The sequence below is a fragment of the Oreochromis niloticus genome, linkage group LG7, assembly GCF_001858045.2.
Source record: "Oreochromis niloticus isolate F11D_XX linkage group LG7, O_niloticus_UMD_NMBU, whole genome shotgun sequence".
In the NCBI taxonomy this organism is placed as follows: domain Eukaryota; kingdom Metazoa; phylum Chordata; class Actinopteri; order Cichliformes; family Cichlidae; genus Oreochromis; species Oreochromis niloticus.
The window spans coordinates 30626789-30645641 of NC_031972.2; the positions used below are offsets into that span (position 1 = coordinate 30626789).

Below are 18853 nucleotides of genomic sequence, written 5' to 3' on the forward strand. Positions count from 1 at the left end.
CTTAAGAGTCATATTATCTGAACTTTATCATAATTGCTATAAGCCTTTATTAAAGTTCTGTTACAATATTTGGATGGGATTAAATCATTAGCAGCATTAGCTATATTCTAGACAGTTTTTCATGAGGTGCAAAATTATAGAGACAGAGAGAAAAAGAGAGTGAGAGTAATGTGTGCAAGCTGACAAGGAGACTAATATGAGCTAATGATATCTGACAGCAAGAAGAAGAAATGTTATTCATTTAAATGGGCCTGTTTTGTTAGAAAAGAAGTTAGGAGGACAAAATAGACTTATGTACCATCTATCCTCTGACCCGGTGGCTGCTGAAATAGGCCCAGCTTGGCCACGACCCTGAATTAGATAAACAGTTATACATGTGATGTCACCTGCTGGTCAAATAGGGTTTTTTTTTTTAGCATTTTGGCTATTGCCTTGATTTTTGTGTGTTTTTGTTAAATAAATGTCAAAAGTGCATCTGACATTTTCCACACGCCACTTGCTAACGAAAGGTACGGTAGCTATGTCGTGCATCTTAAAGCATACCCTGTCACTAACTCTATCCCTGCAAACACAGAGGTCAGCACTTCTTACCCATTATAAAGAATGCAGACCCAGAAGTTCTTTTATATACAGTCTATGGTTCAGATAAGGCGAAGTAATATAATCCTTTAGTCTTCTGTTACATTTATTTATTTTTTTGTGTGCTGGCTGATGATTTGGCTCTAAGAGATTAAGCCAGTCAAAGCTAATTTTACCAAGTGACTTCACATGCTTGAGAAATTATCATGACTGTGTGACCCCCGTACAGTCACGCACACAAACACAGACACACAAAACAAGCTGCTAATTCACAGATGTTCAAGTACAACAAAGCACAGGTAAAACGTCTTTCATCACTTTATTTACTGCTGTCACAACACATTTGTCAGCAATAGGAGATTTTTTGGGTTTATTTTTACAAACGTTACACAAAGGTTTGTTCACTCACTTCCACGCTACTACTATTAGCACAAATTATTTTTTATTTTTTATAACATACCTCTATATTTAAGTACTTCATACACAGTGTTCCTGGGGACAAACATCTTTTTCCCATTTCGTCAGTGTGCTGGTCGATTTATTAATGTTTTATGTTAAAAAAAAAATTCTAATTCCAATCACAGTATCCTGCTCACAGGAGAAATCGAGCATATTCTGTAAGGAATTACGCAAATACAAACATAAAAGCCTACATTCTTTTTATTTGTATAAGTGTATATATTTTATGAAAGCAAAACACGTATAGGAGTTACGCTTTAATTTTTAGGACCCTCTATAGGTCACGCCTCTTGCGCTGATAGATTGCTTCCCACTCCTGGCATATATTTACAAGTGATACTGTCTTTGTGAAATCCTAATGAAGTGTTTAAGAGGGTTTTTTTTGTTTTTTTGTTCTTGAAAGAGTTTCCATTATTCTCCCCGCAGCCCAGAATATTCAGACTTCCTGTATGATTGAGTCTTTGGAGCTGAATCCTCTATATCAGACGGTTTCACTAGTTTGTGAAACCATGCAAAAGGTCAGCGTTGGTGGAGTCTTTTGGAGCATGATGATTTGATTGTCTTTGTTTTTGTTTCTGTCAGAGGCCTCAAAGAAAGCATAGAGTACTCTAATCTGTCAAGAGATATAAAAATGTTTCATGTGAAAGAACAGGTTTAGAACTGGATGATCATACCTGATATATTAACAGTATTTTTACAAGGCCATGGATGTATTTTATACTTATAGATCGCCAACTGCAGAGACATACAGTACTTGCTTTTTTCTTTTTTTTAAAAAGTCCCATAAATACAAGCTTATTGTTACCCCTTGGCCCCAGAACTATTCCAAGCCTGACACAGATTTACCAGTGAATGAACTCAAGGAAAGGGTTGTCAACAGTATTGTCTAAATTTTTACTATAGGAATGTAAAAAGTTGCTTGGACTTGAATATGAATAACAACATATGGGGAATCACTGTTGTGGATACTGGCCACTTTGTGTGTCAGTCGATGCTGGCAACATGGAAAGGTCATTGACCAAACAGACCGTACATGAGTAAAATATGAGTAAATGTGAGTAAAATACATGTAACATCTGTCCAATGCAATTTCAGAAAGGATTGGAGACTGTAGTGAATTGCCAAATAAGTGGATCCTCTTAGAAATATTTAGCGGTGGCTAATTTTACTTACCTTTTGTATAGAAAATTGCTGCTCTGACAAAAGATGTTTTTCTCCTGATTTACAAGAGCTTTTGGTAACAATATTAATTGTTTTATTTCCATATTTGGTTTCAAATGTAGAATAAACTGACTGCTCAAATAAGGTCTCAGCAATTCTGCATTTCATGTCAAGCAAGGCTTTCCTTGTGACTAATAAGATTTCAAAGTGAATTTTAAATTCAAACAGCAAGAACAATATTGATGTGTGGTAACTGGCAAGTTAATGGCTGCTAACAATAACTTGCATTACTCAGGGAGAACTGAGTTGTTCAAGAAAAAAGTGTCTTACAATCTAGATGGAAGAAAATCAGAAGAGTTTGTAGTAAAAGTTCCAAGTTATTGACTGAAAGAATGTTTTATTTTTATTTCAGCTTTTTGTAGGTGAAATAAACAAGACTGGATGACTGGAGAGATGTGAAATTCAACGTTCAATGCTGGTCAAAAATAAGATTCCCAGTACAGATATTGGGGGATGCTGTTTGCTTTCCACTACCTGATGCAAGGTGTTTTGCCCAAACTGGGATTTTCTGGCTCTATTAACAATGCACAGCAGAAGTAAGTAAGTGTCAGAAGCACAAAATGAAAAGACAACAAACAACAAGGAGCGTAATTCTGCACCCACATTATCTTAGAAAGGCCTAGGAGATTAAAATGACTGATTACTCTTTGCTGGCACTGCTACATTGTGTGTTCATAATGTGTGTATGTGTTCAATTACAGCAGGCCTGGGGAGCTCCGGAGAATAAGCGAGCTGCAACAAAAGTAGAACGTGCGTTTGTTTGATGGCTTGTTGGAAATCCGAGTGTGGCTGGGAGGAAAGCGGATCTGTCAGCGGTGTCAATGGATCATAGCTGTGCAGCGTTGGCACAATTTTCAAAGTTCGATCTATCAGCTGCATGTGTTTGTGCCTTTAGGAGAAAGGCGAAGCGTGTGAGCATTGATGAAGTGCGTTACCCCGACGCTGAGCGGAAACAGAACAAACGCAGGAATCACACGAGCTCGTTTCCACATCAGTTGAGCTTGCATGTGTCACACTGACAGGTAGACCCACAAGGTGTCAGCTTCACAGCACAGGGTGCAGTCAGTATGCATTATGACAACAATATGTTTTTATGGTAGTGAGCTACAGTCAAATGGACAGTGAAGATTCAATATCCCCATCCCTTGTCCAATAAAATTGGAGGACTATGTACTAAAATGTTTTTAGTACCTTCAGTTTTCATCTGACATGATACTGGGTGTTATTTTCTGTTATTTAGTACACATTAACATTGCGCTGCTTAGATACTGTATCAGTCACACCTTGAATGGTAAATAGTAAATGTACTTCCATTTATACAGCACTTTTTTAAGTCTTAATGACCACTCAGAGCCGCACATTTACACACACAAACACAGTCACACTGTGCTTTTATTGTATGCGTACATATTTATCTGTCACACAAACATGCACTCACACACCAGTGTATGCATCACACCACCCACGTCCCAATTAGTGAACGTGGACCAAACCACTGCGAGGCATATGAAGGAGTAGGATTGTCTCAATGCTGAAAACTGCAAGCTTGGTATTATACACAGAAAAATATTTGATACTCAGTGACATTTTTGATACCACATGGGCAAAGAATGGCAAAAATTAAGAGGTATTATTATTATTATTATTATTATTATTATTATTATTTATATATCAATATTAGAACAATACAACCTACCAAAAGATTATCTTAGGTAGTGTAAAAAAAGTAAATAAGTAACAGCAATATTTTTAGGTTATTTGAGGTAATGCTGTGCTTTAACTGAATTGAAACCATATTGCATTGCTGATCAAATAGAGTTGGTAAGCTGGGCTGCTAGTGTTTTACGTCTAGTTGCTGGTAGACTTTTCTCAGCTTCAATCCAAGGCTTTCAGAGAGGCACAACACTTTGTAGACACCGTGTAATGTTGCATAGGTCCAACGTTTTATTATAGCATTGCCTCTAGCTGCTACCTTAATGATAACTTAACAGATGGCTAATGTGGCTATCAGATAATGATGCTTTTGGCTGCTCCTTTAAGTCTTGATTAAACTTTCTGCATCCACAAGTCCACCAGGGTAGGCTTGGGTCTGAGTGACATAAATTTAATTAGCAAATGAACAGCGGACAGCCATGTGCCCGCCTGTTTTTTTTGTAACCACGTGGACTCGTCCACTGAGATTTAACATTGCAATGCACCAACTGTGTGTGTGCTCCAGGCAGTGGACTTCAAATAAGTCTAACAGGAATGCCTACTTGACCATACTGTCTCCAGCTGTCCCTGGTCTAGAGATTTATGTCACTGGGACCTAGAGGAATAAATAAAGAATAATAAATAAATAAAGAATAAAGCTACTTTTGGCAACTCAGTTGCCACAAGGGGTGGCACTGCACATTTGATCTGGCCGAGTTTTACACCAAATGTAAAATTCTGATAAAACCTCACAAGGGATTTGTGTTTCTGGCTGGAACTGAACCAGCAATCTTTCCTTTGGTAAGCAAAAATGTTAACCACTACAACATTGGAGACATTTGACACAGAAAGTATAATCCTGGTTTAATCAACTTTATTTAGGGATTTCCAGAGCAGATGGAACTTGGCTAAGATTTTACATCGGAGTCTCTTCCTGAAGCACCAATCTCAATTCTGTGACTCCCTGAAGCTCAGTTTGTGTCCTTTAGATAGTTGCTAATAGCTAAAGGGAAAAGGTTAACTTTTATGATAACTGTTTAATACTTCAGTGTTGGTGAAATAGGGGCTATACTGACCTCTCCAAAGTCCTCATAAAGAGTTTTTCAGTGTTGTGACATCAACTACTTCTGCTGTGAAGGAAGGAGCTGCGTGTCTGCTGTTCTCATGCTTTGCTGAGTAAAGTTCTGTGTCAGCTGGAGGGAGCAAAGATGGTGCTGTCTGAATCAATATTGTTGTGAAAGAGTCAAATTCTATAATAATTTTTAGCATCAATTAGCACCTGATTATTGATTTTACTTTTTTTTTTTTGGATAACCTTATGAGCGGGAATGTGCATTTAAAAAAGAAACAAATACAAAAAAACCCAAAACATAAAGCTTAAGAGCTTTCACTGCATATCAGTATATTATGCAAAATTTTATATTCATAAAGGTGGATTGAGGATGAGAATACTCAGAGACCCACTTGTACCAACCCAACATAATTTCCACCCATGGTTACATTAACATACAATACAAATTGGGAGGTGAGTGGGGGACTATAAAGTTGTTCTCCAAATGGCGTATGTGAGAAGAAAGCTGCCTGTAATATACAGCCATTTACTGTAAAATAACTCATCTGAATTATATGTGGCAGACTGTATAATGTTTTTGTCACTCACAGGACTTACAGCCTTTGCAGATATGCAGAACATACCAGAAGGAGAGTTGGTGCTGACAGCGGTGGGATAGCAAAACTGTTAGCTAAAAAGTACAGCTCATTTTTTCACCAATTTCTTTTTTGAAAAATAGCTCAGAAAAATTTATCAAATCTAACAACAAATTAAGTTGGCAATAAATTGAACTGAAGCATGATCCGACAAATCCAAAGTAGAAACAGAATCCCTGTTTATCTAACGATTGAGGATCTGAATAATCCAATATTTGGCTAGTTCTAGTCTTAGTATCTCACTGTCAAAAGGCCTTTAGCAAGACCTTTGGGTCATCTTTTATCAAACTGATGATCTTTCTTGCCATTTTAGTGATTTAAAAATGTGAGCGTAGTGGTGTGCTATGTGTATAAGCCGACACATGCACATTTGTTAGACATAGGGAAGCAGTTTAGGCTCCAAATGAAGTAAACACTTCAAGGATTAATGAGTAATTGACAGGGCTGCAAACACAGAGACTTAATGGAGCCAAGTCATCACTCACAGGGATTTGCCAGAGGAAAACATCTACAATGCATCTCCGCTACCCAAGCCATCTTCGCTAATCCTTCTATTCCCTAATCCATCTTGAACTGTTTTTTTTTCCATGTTAATTTGAATAAATAGCTTCAGCCACCTGCATATGTACACACGTATGTGCACTTATCTCTGCAAGTTGCATACAAAATACAAAAACAATCTGACAGTAAATGTGCCGAAAAAAGACTCGGGAGGCAATCAGCAGTAACACTGTATCTGCCTACGATTTTCTCTCTGTTTCATTTAATCTTTTCTGCTGCTGAGCCCATCCTTTCATCACAATTCACAAGGATGTGAATTATCGTGCCTAGAATTCTACTCTGTGATTGATATCTCTACTTTAAGTTAAAAGTAGAAAAAGATTGATGCTAGCTTTATGCAAATGACAGGATGGATAAAAAAAATTTCTCAGTGTGGCAACAAAGAAAAATCTAATGTTAAAGACTGTTAACCAATTCATCTTATACAAAGGGCAATCAAAAAGTTCTTCAACTTCATCCAAAAAAGGAAAACAAGAGTCCAAACCAAATTTAAATGTGTCTGCCATATCTGCTTGTGTTACTCAGTACTGCTTTCAGTCTGTTATGGCCACTTGATTGTAAGCGTTTCAGTTTCACAATGCATCTCAAACTTGCACAGAAAGCAAACGTGTTTAGGATCATCACTGGTGGCAAAAGCTGGGACTGCCTATGAGTAAGAGAGTCTTCACTGTGCAAGCCCAAACTCTGCATATAAGCTGAGGAGTGCAGCCAGAAGCATGATCATCATAATTTCCTTCAAGATCCACTGGTTGTACACCATGAATCTGTGCCCCAGGATCAGGCTGCCAATGAGAGTTCCACATCGCTCATCACTTCGTCACTGATGGTCAGTCCAGGCTCCAGTTGCCAAGGAAACCCCCTTATTTAACATCCAGTCAGATGTCAATTAATGGTATCCTGTGCTCTCATTAGTAGTCACTTCAATCGTTCACCTTCAAGTTGAGAGCAGTTTTAACTCTTTTGCATTGCCAGCAGTTATTTCACCAATCCTCACTTGAAGCGACTGAATGTCATCGGCTTTCGACAGCCTCTGGTCATTACATCACTGCTTGTTGATTCCTGTGTGGACAACTTATAAGATTTTGATTTGTCTAAGAGAGTATATAGTGGAGAAATCTGGCCACAGACTTTACACAGACTTTACACTCAGCCCTCCCGCATTCCCCAAATTCTTCAACTTCATAGTCTTCCCCAAAATGAAATTCAAGTTCAAGCCCCACTATTATTATGAAGATGCAGCGCACACAGTAGAAGCAAAGACCAGAGTAAGTCTTCCACAGAGTGACCTAAAACTGGCAGGATCACTGAAAGAGGTTCAGTGGGGCACAAGGGGATAACCTTGAAGGGGAAACCAGCCACATTCAGACTTTTTGATCACACCTCATACAAAACATTTCACACCCACTGGTCCTGCTGCACATAGGCTATATGAAGCAGACTGTCCTCGGTATAATGCGTTTCTCGTCCTGATTTCATGAGTTAAATTACTGACACTTTGGAGAAAATGCCGTGGGTCTAAAGTACGCATGATACACATTTGCAAGAAGAGAAAACCATAAAAATGCGGTAGGAACATGCATGTTTTTAAGAAATTTCAAGACCTCCTACCTGCAAACAGCGACACCAAAGACTAATAGGAGGATACATCCATGGCTAATAAGTTACAATTATGCAGTGATCAATATGGACACTGAAGTGCTTAAAATTGTTCAAAGAGAACAAAGTGTCAAGACGGCAAGCGTTACTATGGATTAATTTACCCCCCACTTGTTCCTTTAGACCACCTCATTAATCAAGCTCGTCTCCTATAGCTCCTCTCCTCCCTCCCATATCTCTTGTATTGAACCCCATATCTCTCAGTGGATGTTATATATGATGCTGCCTCCAGGACATCGATGCCCGCCATCTTTCAATGAAATTTACTCACACAGACAGAGAGCAAGAAAAAGGGAGAGGGCAGATAATGACACCAGCAAATGCCAATTCATTGCTCGCTCTCTCCTTCATTTATTCACAGTCCTATTGCGCTTCACTGCAAATGAGTATAAATTTTCTGTTTGTGTCAATTTAGAACGACTGCATTTGTCATTGTTTTGTTGTGAAACAACACAATAGCGGGGGCACAGTGGTGCAGTTAGCACTATCACCTCATATGCCTGCTGGTTAACTCCGTTCTATGAGGAGTTTGCAGGTTCTCTCTGAGCCTCCAGATGCTCTCGTTTGTCCAAAGCATATTAGGTAAACTCAGTTTGATTTCAGAGCTATCACTCTTTTCATTAAGCTCGGTCCGTCCTTTGTTCTAAATTGTGCAAAAAGCCTGTTTTGATTGTCCGGCAGGTGACTGCAGCTGCTGAAAGCTCTGTTTCTACCGCAACACAGAATCAATTAATGCACCTCAGCATTAAGACCGGAGATCTGCATGGAGCCATCGGAAAAGTGTCTCAGATATCAAATTGGATGGTTCTGAGTAATTATCACCGCCGCGGCACAGAGCCTTATGAAAGCATGTGCCAAGACAAACTGAGTTACTGCAGCTACAACAGTAAATTTAGAGATGGTAAAGAAGTGAAGGTGCTTAGCATAGATTGAAAATGTAAATGAGACAAAATGCATACCTTCATGAAGCATTTGAATGCCTGACGACATGACTAATTTTTTATATTTAGACTTCAGAGTTAAGAGGAAATGATTAAATACTGTAAATTATCAGATTTTCTCATCTGAACTAACAGCAGATTAATATCATTACCTCTGAGTATTTGTTCCGTCTCGAGGATAAAATGATTATTATGGTTCAGCTAATATATATATTTTTTAAATAGTTGGCCATGGTTTAAGAAAATACACTGTTAGTGAGGCTATTTCTAAAGCACTTTAAATCATTGCGCCTAGCATTCTAACTCCAATACATGAAAAATGCATTAAACAGACTGCAATTATATGTATTAAATTGCCTTTAGTGCCTTGCTTCATAAAATACAGGATAAATAGATACAATTATTAACTAGTGGAACTTTAAAGCAGAGGTATAGACTGCTGTATTTGTATAAATTCTTTAATTTTTGTTTACAGCTGAACTAGAAATAGACAAGGTACAGGCATTTAACCGTTGTGATCACAGCAACACACAGCAATTTAAGAAGCAGAGGGCAGACAGTCTCCTCCTGAAGGACATATTTAACTGCTGCCTTCTTGGGTGAAGATGATCACACATAAAGGGGTCAAAAAAGTGGCATCTCTGTCAGTGGGCGGTGTTTCTAACCAGCAGTCTAGCTCACTGTCCACAAATATACCGACATCCTGTCAGTCTGAAGGCTTTATTCATCTGCCCTCATTTCTGTAAAAGACACTTCTGCAGGGAAGAGGCATGAATTATAGAAAACTGGAACTACAGCACCTCAGCAGGAGCTAGTGCATGTCTGCATAGGGTATAAGACAGTCTCATTACGCACCACTAAACTGTGAGTGGCTCTAAGTGTGTGTGAGTATTTCTGTCTCTGTGTGTTTTCCTGTGTCTGCATGTGTGTTTATCTTTGTTTTCAGGCAAGTTTGCCTGTGTGTGGGAAGATCAAAAGAGTGTGGAGGCAGTAAAGTTTCTACTGTGGTACCTGGATAGGAACTTTTAATGCCTGGAGACCTGACGTGTAACTAACAAGTGTAGGAAGGCGCTTTATGCATCACTGTACATGCATGTATACTGTCTGCTTATAGGAGACATTTTATCATTCTTTTCGGTTATATAATAAAAATTTTAAGTTGACTTTCATACTGTTAACTATTAAAATATGTGTCCAAGATCTAGGCTAGTAACTCCAGCCTGCCAAGGGGAAGAAGAAAAGTTAGATGATATTCTAAGCTTCTGATCTTCTGCCTTAACCCAGGTTAAAGCACACGAAAGAATGATGAATGCGAACAAACTGCAGCAATACTTTTAGGCTCCAAAACGGTCGTCCTGTGAGATAGCCTTGGACAAAATTCTCAGTGTCAGTAGACGCATATCACAGCAGCAGTAACACTTAAAATTGGCTGTCCTAAATTTCTACCTAATAGGAAAGCACAATTAAATGACACACGGATCAATGAAACACCAGCAGCATTGTAAACTTAAATGGAAACAACATGGTTTATAAATATAGTTAAGGTGTGGTAGAAAACACCTCACTCATATGATTTGTCTTCCAGATGTTACCATGAAAATTAAAACATACATCACAGTCTAGGATTCAGTGGGCTTCATTATCGTATATCTAGCCTATATCTTTATCCAAGTATATCTGATTCAAAGTTTTGCTTGTAATAAACTTTGCTGAAACTTTACAGTCTGCATCTGACTTAAGCCTTGATTGTACTCTGCTGCAAGCACAGCACAGTGATGACATAAGAGTATACTGAACTATACTCAAAGCTTTAAGGTACATAGTACATTTGATGCAAAGTACTTGTGTCAGACATAGCTAGTAAAATCAGTAAAGTCATACTATTGAATCAAGTCTTCTGATTAAATATTCTTTAGATATATCCAACTTCATTTGTCACATTCAAATGATACAGATGACCAATCATGACACAAACTTTAAGTTTATATTTGTCTAATATTGAAGTAGTAAAGCATACGTAGAAAACAACTGAAGTCATCATTTAAAAAATATGAAGAAAAAAAGTTATCCAATTCTAGCTGACTGCGAAAAAAAGTAATTGCCCCCTTGCTAAAGATTAACCACATTATTTGGAAAGCTAAGTTCAATTTCACTTTAGACACATCCAGGTCTTATTACTGGCAGACCTGTTGAATGAAGAAATCCCTTAAATAGAACCTGTCTGACAACATAATGTACGTTAAAGGATCTGAAAAAGCAACACATCAAGCCATGATGTGATGTGTTGCTGAGAAAAACAGCTGAGGAACAAAGCCTGTGACATCTATCAGTTCCAAGGCTTTGGGACTCCAGTGAATCATGGTGGGAGCCATTATCCACAAATGGAGAAAATTTAGAACAGAGATGAACCTTCAGATTAGCCAGCCTACCAAAATTACGCTAAAGGCGCATCAATGACTCACCTAGGAGGTCACAAAAAATTCAGAACAACGTGAAGAACTGCAGGGCTCACTTGCCTCAGTTAAGGTCAGAGTTCATGATTCAACAATAAAAAAGAGTCTGGGAAAAATTGGCATCCATGGGAGAACCCAAAGGAAAAAAAAAACACTGCTAACCAAAGAAAAAACAAAGGCTCATGTCATATTTGCCAGGAAACACTATGATGATTCCCAGGACTTTTTGGAAAACATTGTGTGGACTGACGAGACAAAAGTTGAACTTCTTTTGAAGATTTGCATCCTCTTACAGCTGGTGTAGGCGCTTTGATATCACCTGAAGAAGCAGGCCATTCATGCTACCAAACCCTCCAAAGTGGCTGAACCCTCCTCCACAGTGATGTGAGTGACTGCCAGTCAATTCATTTCAGTCCAGTTACATTTATATACCCAAAACACAATGACATTTGCCTCAAGGTACTTTATATTAAAAGCTAAAGACCCAACAATAATAAGTTATCGCAAATGTTTGATTGCAGTTCTTGCTGCCAAGAGTGGTGCTACCATTTATTGGGTTTAGGGGACAATTGCTTTTTCAAATAGCACTAGGAAGGTTTGGGTAGCTTTTTCACTGAATAAAATCATCATTTAACAACTGCATGTTGTGTTTACTTGGATTATCTTTGCCTAATATTTTAATTTGTTTGATGATCTGAAGCATATAAGTGTGAGAATCATGCAAAAAACTAAGAAATCACAAGGGAGGCAAGTATTTTTTCACTGCACTGTAGTCACCTTTGTCCCTCAGAGCAAAAACAGAGAAACTGGTTTAGCCTTCTCTTCAACATGCCTGTGAAATAGTAAGCAGAGCCTCCAGCAGGTCCCTGGGGTCTGACATCACTGGGGAGAATGGCAGACACACACACACACACACACACACACACACACACACACACACACTTCAGGCACTACTCAGACACACAAACATAAAAGCGCTGCCTCACTTCTGTTTCTCATGCAAGCAGACACACACATGCTAACACACATGCACATTCATTTTTGTCCTAGGTCACCTTTGATGTGCACAGCTGTGTTGCTATGTGACAATGAAAACAGAAAATCTAAAAAAAGAGAAGATAATTGACAAAAACAATGTTAGCTAGTGAACAAAGAAATAACCGAGGAGTCCTAGGATACCGAACAATATTATGTGCATTACTTTAAGGATGTCTAGCTACAAGAAGCACCGAGTACCTTGTTTGACAACTACAATGTTATCACATTGCATTAACGCTTCACAATGAATCGTAAGTAGATACAACTACATATTAACATGCTAACATGCCTGATGACTTTATTAACATAATAAAAGGTTCTCATCTGGGATCCAGGCCCAGTATATTACGTCCCAGCTGTCTCTAACAGCAAACACATTTATTGACACCAAAAAAGGTCAAAGTTTATTGAATGTTTGAGTAGATGAATACATAAATAATAAAGATATACAGTAACAAGCATCTTAAAAGTGCTGCTGCAGCACACTGGACAGAGAGAGAAAGAGAGTAAGATGAGCCCAACACACAAGCCAACACAAGTGCTTGTCAATCAGCTGACCAACACTGAAATAGAACATAGTATTTACTATAACATCAAAGTAATTTTAAGCATTTGTAATAATGCAACAATCATTTAGAAGCATAAAAGGCTATGAATGCTGGACAGAGTTAAATATTTAACCCAAAGAGGTTCAGAGGAAAATAACTATATTAATTAGTAAAATTAATAGAAATGTATTAAAGAAGATTGTATCCACAGGCCTATCTCAGCTGAAATATAGGTGGATAAATCTCCAGTCTATTAAAGGTCCCAAAGAATACCTATGGTTATTTATAAATAAATAATTACATTTATTGCCCATGTTAATAAATAAACAGGTTATTGAATGAGGGGATAAATAAATAAAGAAATCATTTTAAAAAGCTAAATAAATAATCCAGAAATATTTCCTTATTTTGAATTTTATAACTTAATTAACGCCTACAATAATATTTGTCAACGCATTTACTAAGATAGGCAGTCATTTATTTATCTAGCTTAAATTTTGAGAGTTGTGGTATTCCATATATGAGGTTTATGTGATTTACACAAAGCTGGATGCACGGAAATATAAAAGGCTGCTACTTAAACATATGTTAAAACAGTAGAGGAGAAAAGCAAATAAAGTATGCTATAATACAAGGGCACATTGAACCTCTGTAGCTTCAAAAGCATTTGATTTACTGCTCTGCTTTACTGTTTATTTGATTTGGGTTTACAAAAGCAGAGAGGAGCAAGGAGACAGGAAAATAGGAGGGGATGCAAATGAGTGCATGCGACAAAGGGGAAACAGATTCATACTCTAAAGTCCCGTGCATGTTTTGTTACCCTGCATTAGCCATGCATCATTTACAAACATAAGTCTGGAGAATCACCGTAGAGCTGCAAAGTTTCCAAGTTTCCGATAACATCAGTCGATCATAAAAAAGATTAGACATTTGGTTTTCCAAAGGGCTTTGATTTAATGTCTTAAATCATCATACTTCTGCTATGAGCGCTGTCTGGGCGCACACATTTACCGCAGCATGCTGAACGCATAATCGGCCATGCCATAAATCAATCAATACCAACTGACAGAAAACCACTAACTTCAACTGAACCCACAGTTTCAACTCCAGTTGTTTTATCCTCATCTTTTTGCATTTTATCCTACTCGTCTTTCTCCCTTCCTATCAGCCATTGTAAAGAGCCTGATTTAGATCCAGAGAAATCATGGTCAGCTTCTCATCTCATCTCAGAAATCAAGAGGAAGAAAAGCAGGTGCAGCCAAAAATTACATAAGCTTTCAGGTAATAAACAAATGCAATCATCGACTGCCAAAAATGCCATCAAAGCCTATTTCATCTCCATTCTGCTGAATAATCTCAACCGGGAAACCTTTCTGAAATATGAATGAAAAACATCCAAATAAGAGCCTCTACGAACACCTTAAAATACACCTTCTTTATGAGCTCCCTGTTCCCCACGTGTCTGGCAAGTTAAAAGCCATTTAGAGCTTTTATATAATATGAGTTTATGAACATACTGAAGCTTTTTATGGGCCAGTTGTAGGCTGGGAAAGCATTCAGAATACTGCAGTCAGCACCAATAAATAAGCCCTACTCAAGACCAAGTAGCAGTCAATGCCACATCGGTCCATGGAGGATACTTAGGGGGGCAGCCAATTAAATATACAGGTGAGTGGGACAGGTGGTCATGAATAATGCTGCAGAGACTAGCTTATTTGGGTTTAGCCATTTGCACAGGTTTTCCATCTGTGTTTACCTGCATTTGTCAAGGTGCTGCATCTGGCTAAAGGAGATTAAACTTAAACTGAAATGAAATGTCTGTGGCTTTACCGTGGTTCACTCATTCATCTCGTTAATGCTATGCTTGCATTCCAAATATGTTTTCCTTTTCTAAAAAAAAAAAGAAGAAGAAAAAAAGTGAAAACTGAGACATTTCTTTCCAAAGTGTGTCTCTGTCTCTTCAGAAGGTCTTGGTGCTCACTCAGACTGAATCCCGCTGGAACAATGCAAGTATTCTGCATCTGCAGAGGTCCCAAGGCCTGAGAAGAAACTCCCTCCTCTAATTTTAAGGGAGTAAACAAGGCAAAATAAGAGAAGGCTGCACGAGTAAATTATGTTTATTTTGTCAATATTTTTAATAAATACAGGTATAAACGTAAGCAGTTTTAAAGAAAGATAATCTCCACATTTTTAGACTCAGCTGTAAATTTCTATAAATTGTTTGAGTCTTTCTACTGGAGAAACACCAGCTCTACAGCATTTGCATTTCTGGACAAATGAGTGGACCTGAATCAGGGTTTTCAACGCTAATAAGGCATCCCAATCCACCCATCTGTCTTCCCTCATTTATCTAACGTAGGGATTCTACAGCAGCTGGTTAAGCAGGTTTTCCCAGGCATTCTTTTCCCTTTTTTAAGTTTCTCCTGTGGGATGTTGCTGCGCTTCCAGGCCAGATGAGATAATAATCTCTCTAGCGGGTTCTGAGTTTACCCCAGGGTCTTCTCCCAGTATGGTGTTCGCTGAAAACCTCCAATGGGAGGCGCACAGGAAGTTTCCTGATTAGATGTCAAAACCACCTCAGCCGGTTCCTTGTGATAAAAAAAGAGAATGGTATGCTTTAAAGAATCACAGCTCGAGACCACAGGTGAGGGTTGGAATGTAGATCGACTGGTAAATCAACCACTTTGCCTTCCGGCACAGCTCTCTTTACCAAGTCCATCTCATTCATCACTTTTTCATCATTTTTGATACTTTAATTTAAGCTTGTTAAATGATGTGCCAACCGATGACACAAGAACAATCAGACATTGGTGTTAAAAAAAAAAAGGGAAATTATTTTCATTCTGTCACTGTTGAAAATATCGTTGTTGAACACACTATAGACCTACAATATATTAGAGTACTTGAGATTTTGTCTCATTTGTCACTGCGAAGTAATTAGCTTCTCTGCCCAGCCATTAAGAGCTGTTTAAGCCTTCACTGATTTCAAATACTTATCTCAACTGTTCCATCTAGGACATAAGTCTTCTATCTTTCAGCTAATCACATAATGCAGAAAGACTGATGCTCTCTGCCTTCGACACAGGCTCTTAAAGCTGAGATGTGTCATTATTATTATTCATTATTATTCGGTCTCATTTCCGGTCTTATCCATATTCCAAATTTTTTTGTCAACTGAAGTTAAACTAGAAATAAAACTTCTAATTTCCAACGTGGAAAAAGTCACGGTGCCCTTTTCATACACCAATTTGTAACACCTGTTTGCTTTGACACAATTTTTTTTAAGGTGGAAAAACTACTCAGAAATTCTTCTCGTACTTCAGGGATGCACTAGTGACAGGACCTTTCCACGGCAGATATTTTGACTTTATATGAAAAGCACCAGGGTCACTAATAACATTACTCCTCAAGTGTTTCCCTGACTGTGTGACAGTGAGTCAGCAATAACAACAGCAGGACGCTTCATCAAACGGTGTGCTAGTGGGTGGAAATACACTTGACACAGTATTTTTGCTTTGTTTACAAAAATGGCAGCACCCTACTAGCTTTGTGTACCATGTATTTAAAATTATGCACGGTCAGAAGCGAGCTGGACAGCATTTGTGTCACAGTGGAATTACAGCATTTGCATTTGAATTAAAATACTGTATTTGAATCCCTAACAAACTTTCAGAGTTTAGCTCTTTATTTTACACATGTGTACAGCTAAATCTCAGCTCTATTCCAAAGTAACAAGTAGCATCAGACTGGACCATGATGTCAAATGCATGCTGGTGTTTTCTAGCTCCACACTGTCATAGAAATTTCATGGCTATATAAAAATAATGTCAAAGTCATTCTCCAACCCTGTTTGACGTGTACCTTTGCACACTCTGTGACACTGTCCTATGAATTTGAAGACCTCTGAGGAGGCAGCACTGCAGTAACCGCCTGAAGACATACACGCGCTGTCAAGCCACCTTCCAGCATCCTGCAGTGCTGCTCTGTCTTAAGAATGGCCATCTCCCTGCAATACGCAGCTGTTTTTCACGCTTTCAGTGCTCAGCTATGCAGAAAATTAACTCCAGCGGCTACAGCACTTCCACACAAGCCAATCTAAACACAGTCTCCACCTTTATCCACTCCCTACATCTCGTTTCCTCCTCCTTTCTCTCCTGGATGCGCAATCAAGATGACGTTTCCTATACACCCGCAAACATCCATCTACTCCGTCACATCAGCAGCAGTCAATCACCTGCGCACTATTTTATTTGCAAGCATGCATTAAGTCTTCTGTCCGCACTGTGTACCAGCACATTATTCACAAGGTCTCCTCCCTAAACTCATTGTATTATCTGTCGATCCATCCATTTTCTTAACTGCCCATCCAGCTTGGGGTTGCAGCGGGGCTGAAGCCTATCCCAGCTGTCACTGGGCAAGAGGCACAGTACAAGCTCGACAGGTCGGCAGTCTATAACAATGCCAACACAGAGACAGACAACCACAAAAACCTTCGCCTTCATCCCGTGGCTAAGTCACAATCAAGAAGCGCAAGGGGCAAGGGACCTCAAGTTTGTTTTTTTTTCTTTTTACTTTTTTTCTCTTGCTGCATTGTTCACAGATGTAACATTTAACAAAATCCTCCCAACAGGTAGGGCAGTAATGTGCATGATACGTTAAGAACTTTAATAACCTATAAAGAGTGGAAAACACAGACGTTCTAAGTGACCTTAAAGTGGGCTTAAAGTGCTTAACTGGAAAGCACTTTGGCTCGACTGCAGCCGTTTTAAATGTGCTATATAAATAAAAATGATTCAACTTGAGTTGTTCCCGGGTCAAATCTGGCCTTTGAGACTCAACTGTTGCTTGTTTCATCCTTTCCCCTTAATTTTCAAGTCATCTCTCCAGCAGCCCTGAAACAATAAAGTCTAGAGCCCTATAATGCTGTTATTTTACCAGTCAGGTCTGATCTTGTAGTGCACTGGCTTGTAGTATAATATGACAGAGGCTATAAATAACATTGAATTTCTTCAACAGAAAAGTGCCATTTAAGTGTATGCTTTACGTTAAAACTATCAATAAAAACATGGCAGTTGGGATACTGTTAGGATAGAACCAAGATGCCTCCTACTGCTAAACATTAGCTCTCAGTTAGCCTCAGCAGTAAAGGGGTGCCAGACAAGTCTTCATTGGCACAGGGCACAGACGTGTGCACATACACAAACACGCAATGAGTCTTTCATTTTGCTGTCAGCTGTCACTGTCGCTGTGAGCGCCTTCCCTCTTCCCCCTCCTTGTCCACACACCCACTTATGGCAGTGGCAGGTCTAAAAAGACGTGGGAGGACAGGGGATGTAGAAACAGATGGATGCTGGCACCAGCCGAAAACCAGAGTCTGGCAGTAATGGGCCCAAAGAGAGACCGAAAGAGACTACCCCATCTGGGCTTGATTCTGCTCAACCAGCCAGCAGCAAAACACGGATTCAGAAAACGAGAATAAAGTGTCCTGTCGCCTGAACACATGTTACTGTTCTGCACTGTTCTGATCTGATTTACAGTTTTGGCTTCACAGCAAATATTCAAAGTAACTATGTGAGTTAGTCAATTTGAATGTTACGGTTTCATTTTTATTCCATCTTCAGTGAAGCTATACATACAAACAACAAATCGTATGTCATACCCTCTGCCTCCTCTTCCTACAAGACAGGAGTGTTTCTCTTCCCTTTCTTTCTCCTTCTACATGTCTCTCTGCTGTCTTTTAATTCTAAGAGTGGGATCAGGTGCACAGAGTGGGGCAGTCAGCTACTATCTATCTCCAGTCTTCTACTACTTGGCTGCCAGATCATAAACTACAGCTACACAGTTAGTCATGTTTGAGCTATTCTTCTAGTTTCTTCAAGTCTTGATGGAAAATTCTGCACTTCATGTGCGTGCAGCTGTCCTGGACGTGACTTCTTCCACCATACTCACTTTTTGCTTGCCTACAATCCTCGCTAGACTTGCTCAGTTTCACTGCTTG

The 18853-nt window shown here is 38.9% G+C and overlaps 1 protein-coding gene across 6 annotated transcripts in view; it reads right to left on the bottom strand.

Moving 5' to 3' along the window:
* The window catches only part of whrna (whirlin a), a 186401-nt gene that overhangs the window by 111230 nt on the left and 56318 nt on the right, over window positions 1–18853 (bottom strand). The window lies entirely within an intron of this gene.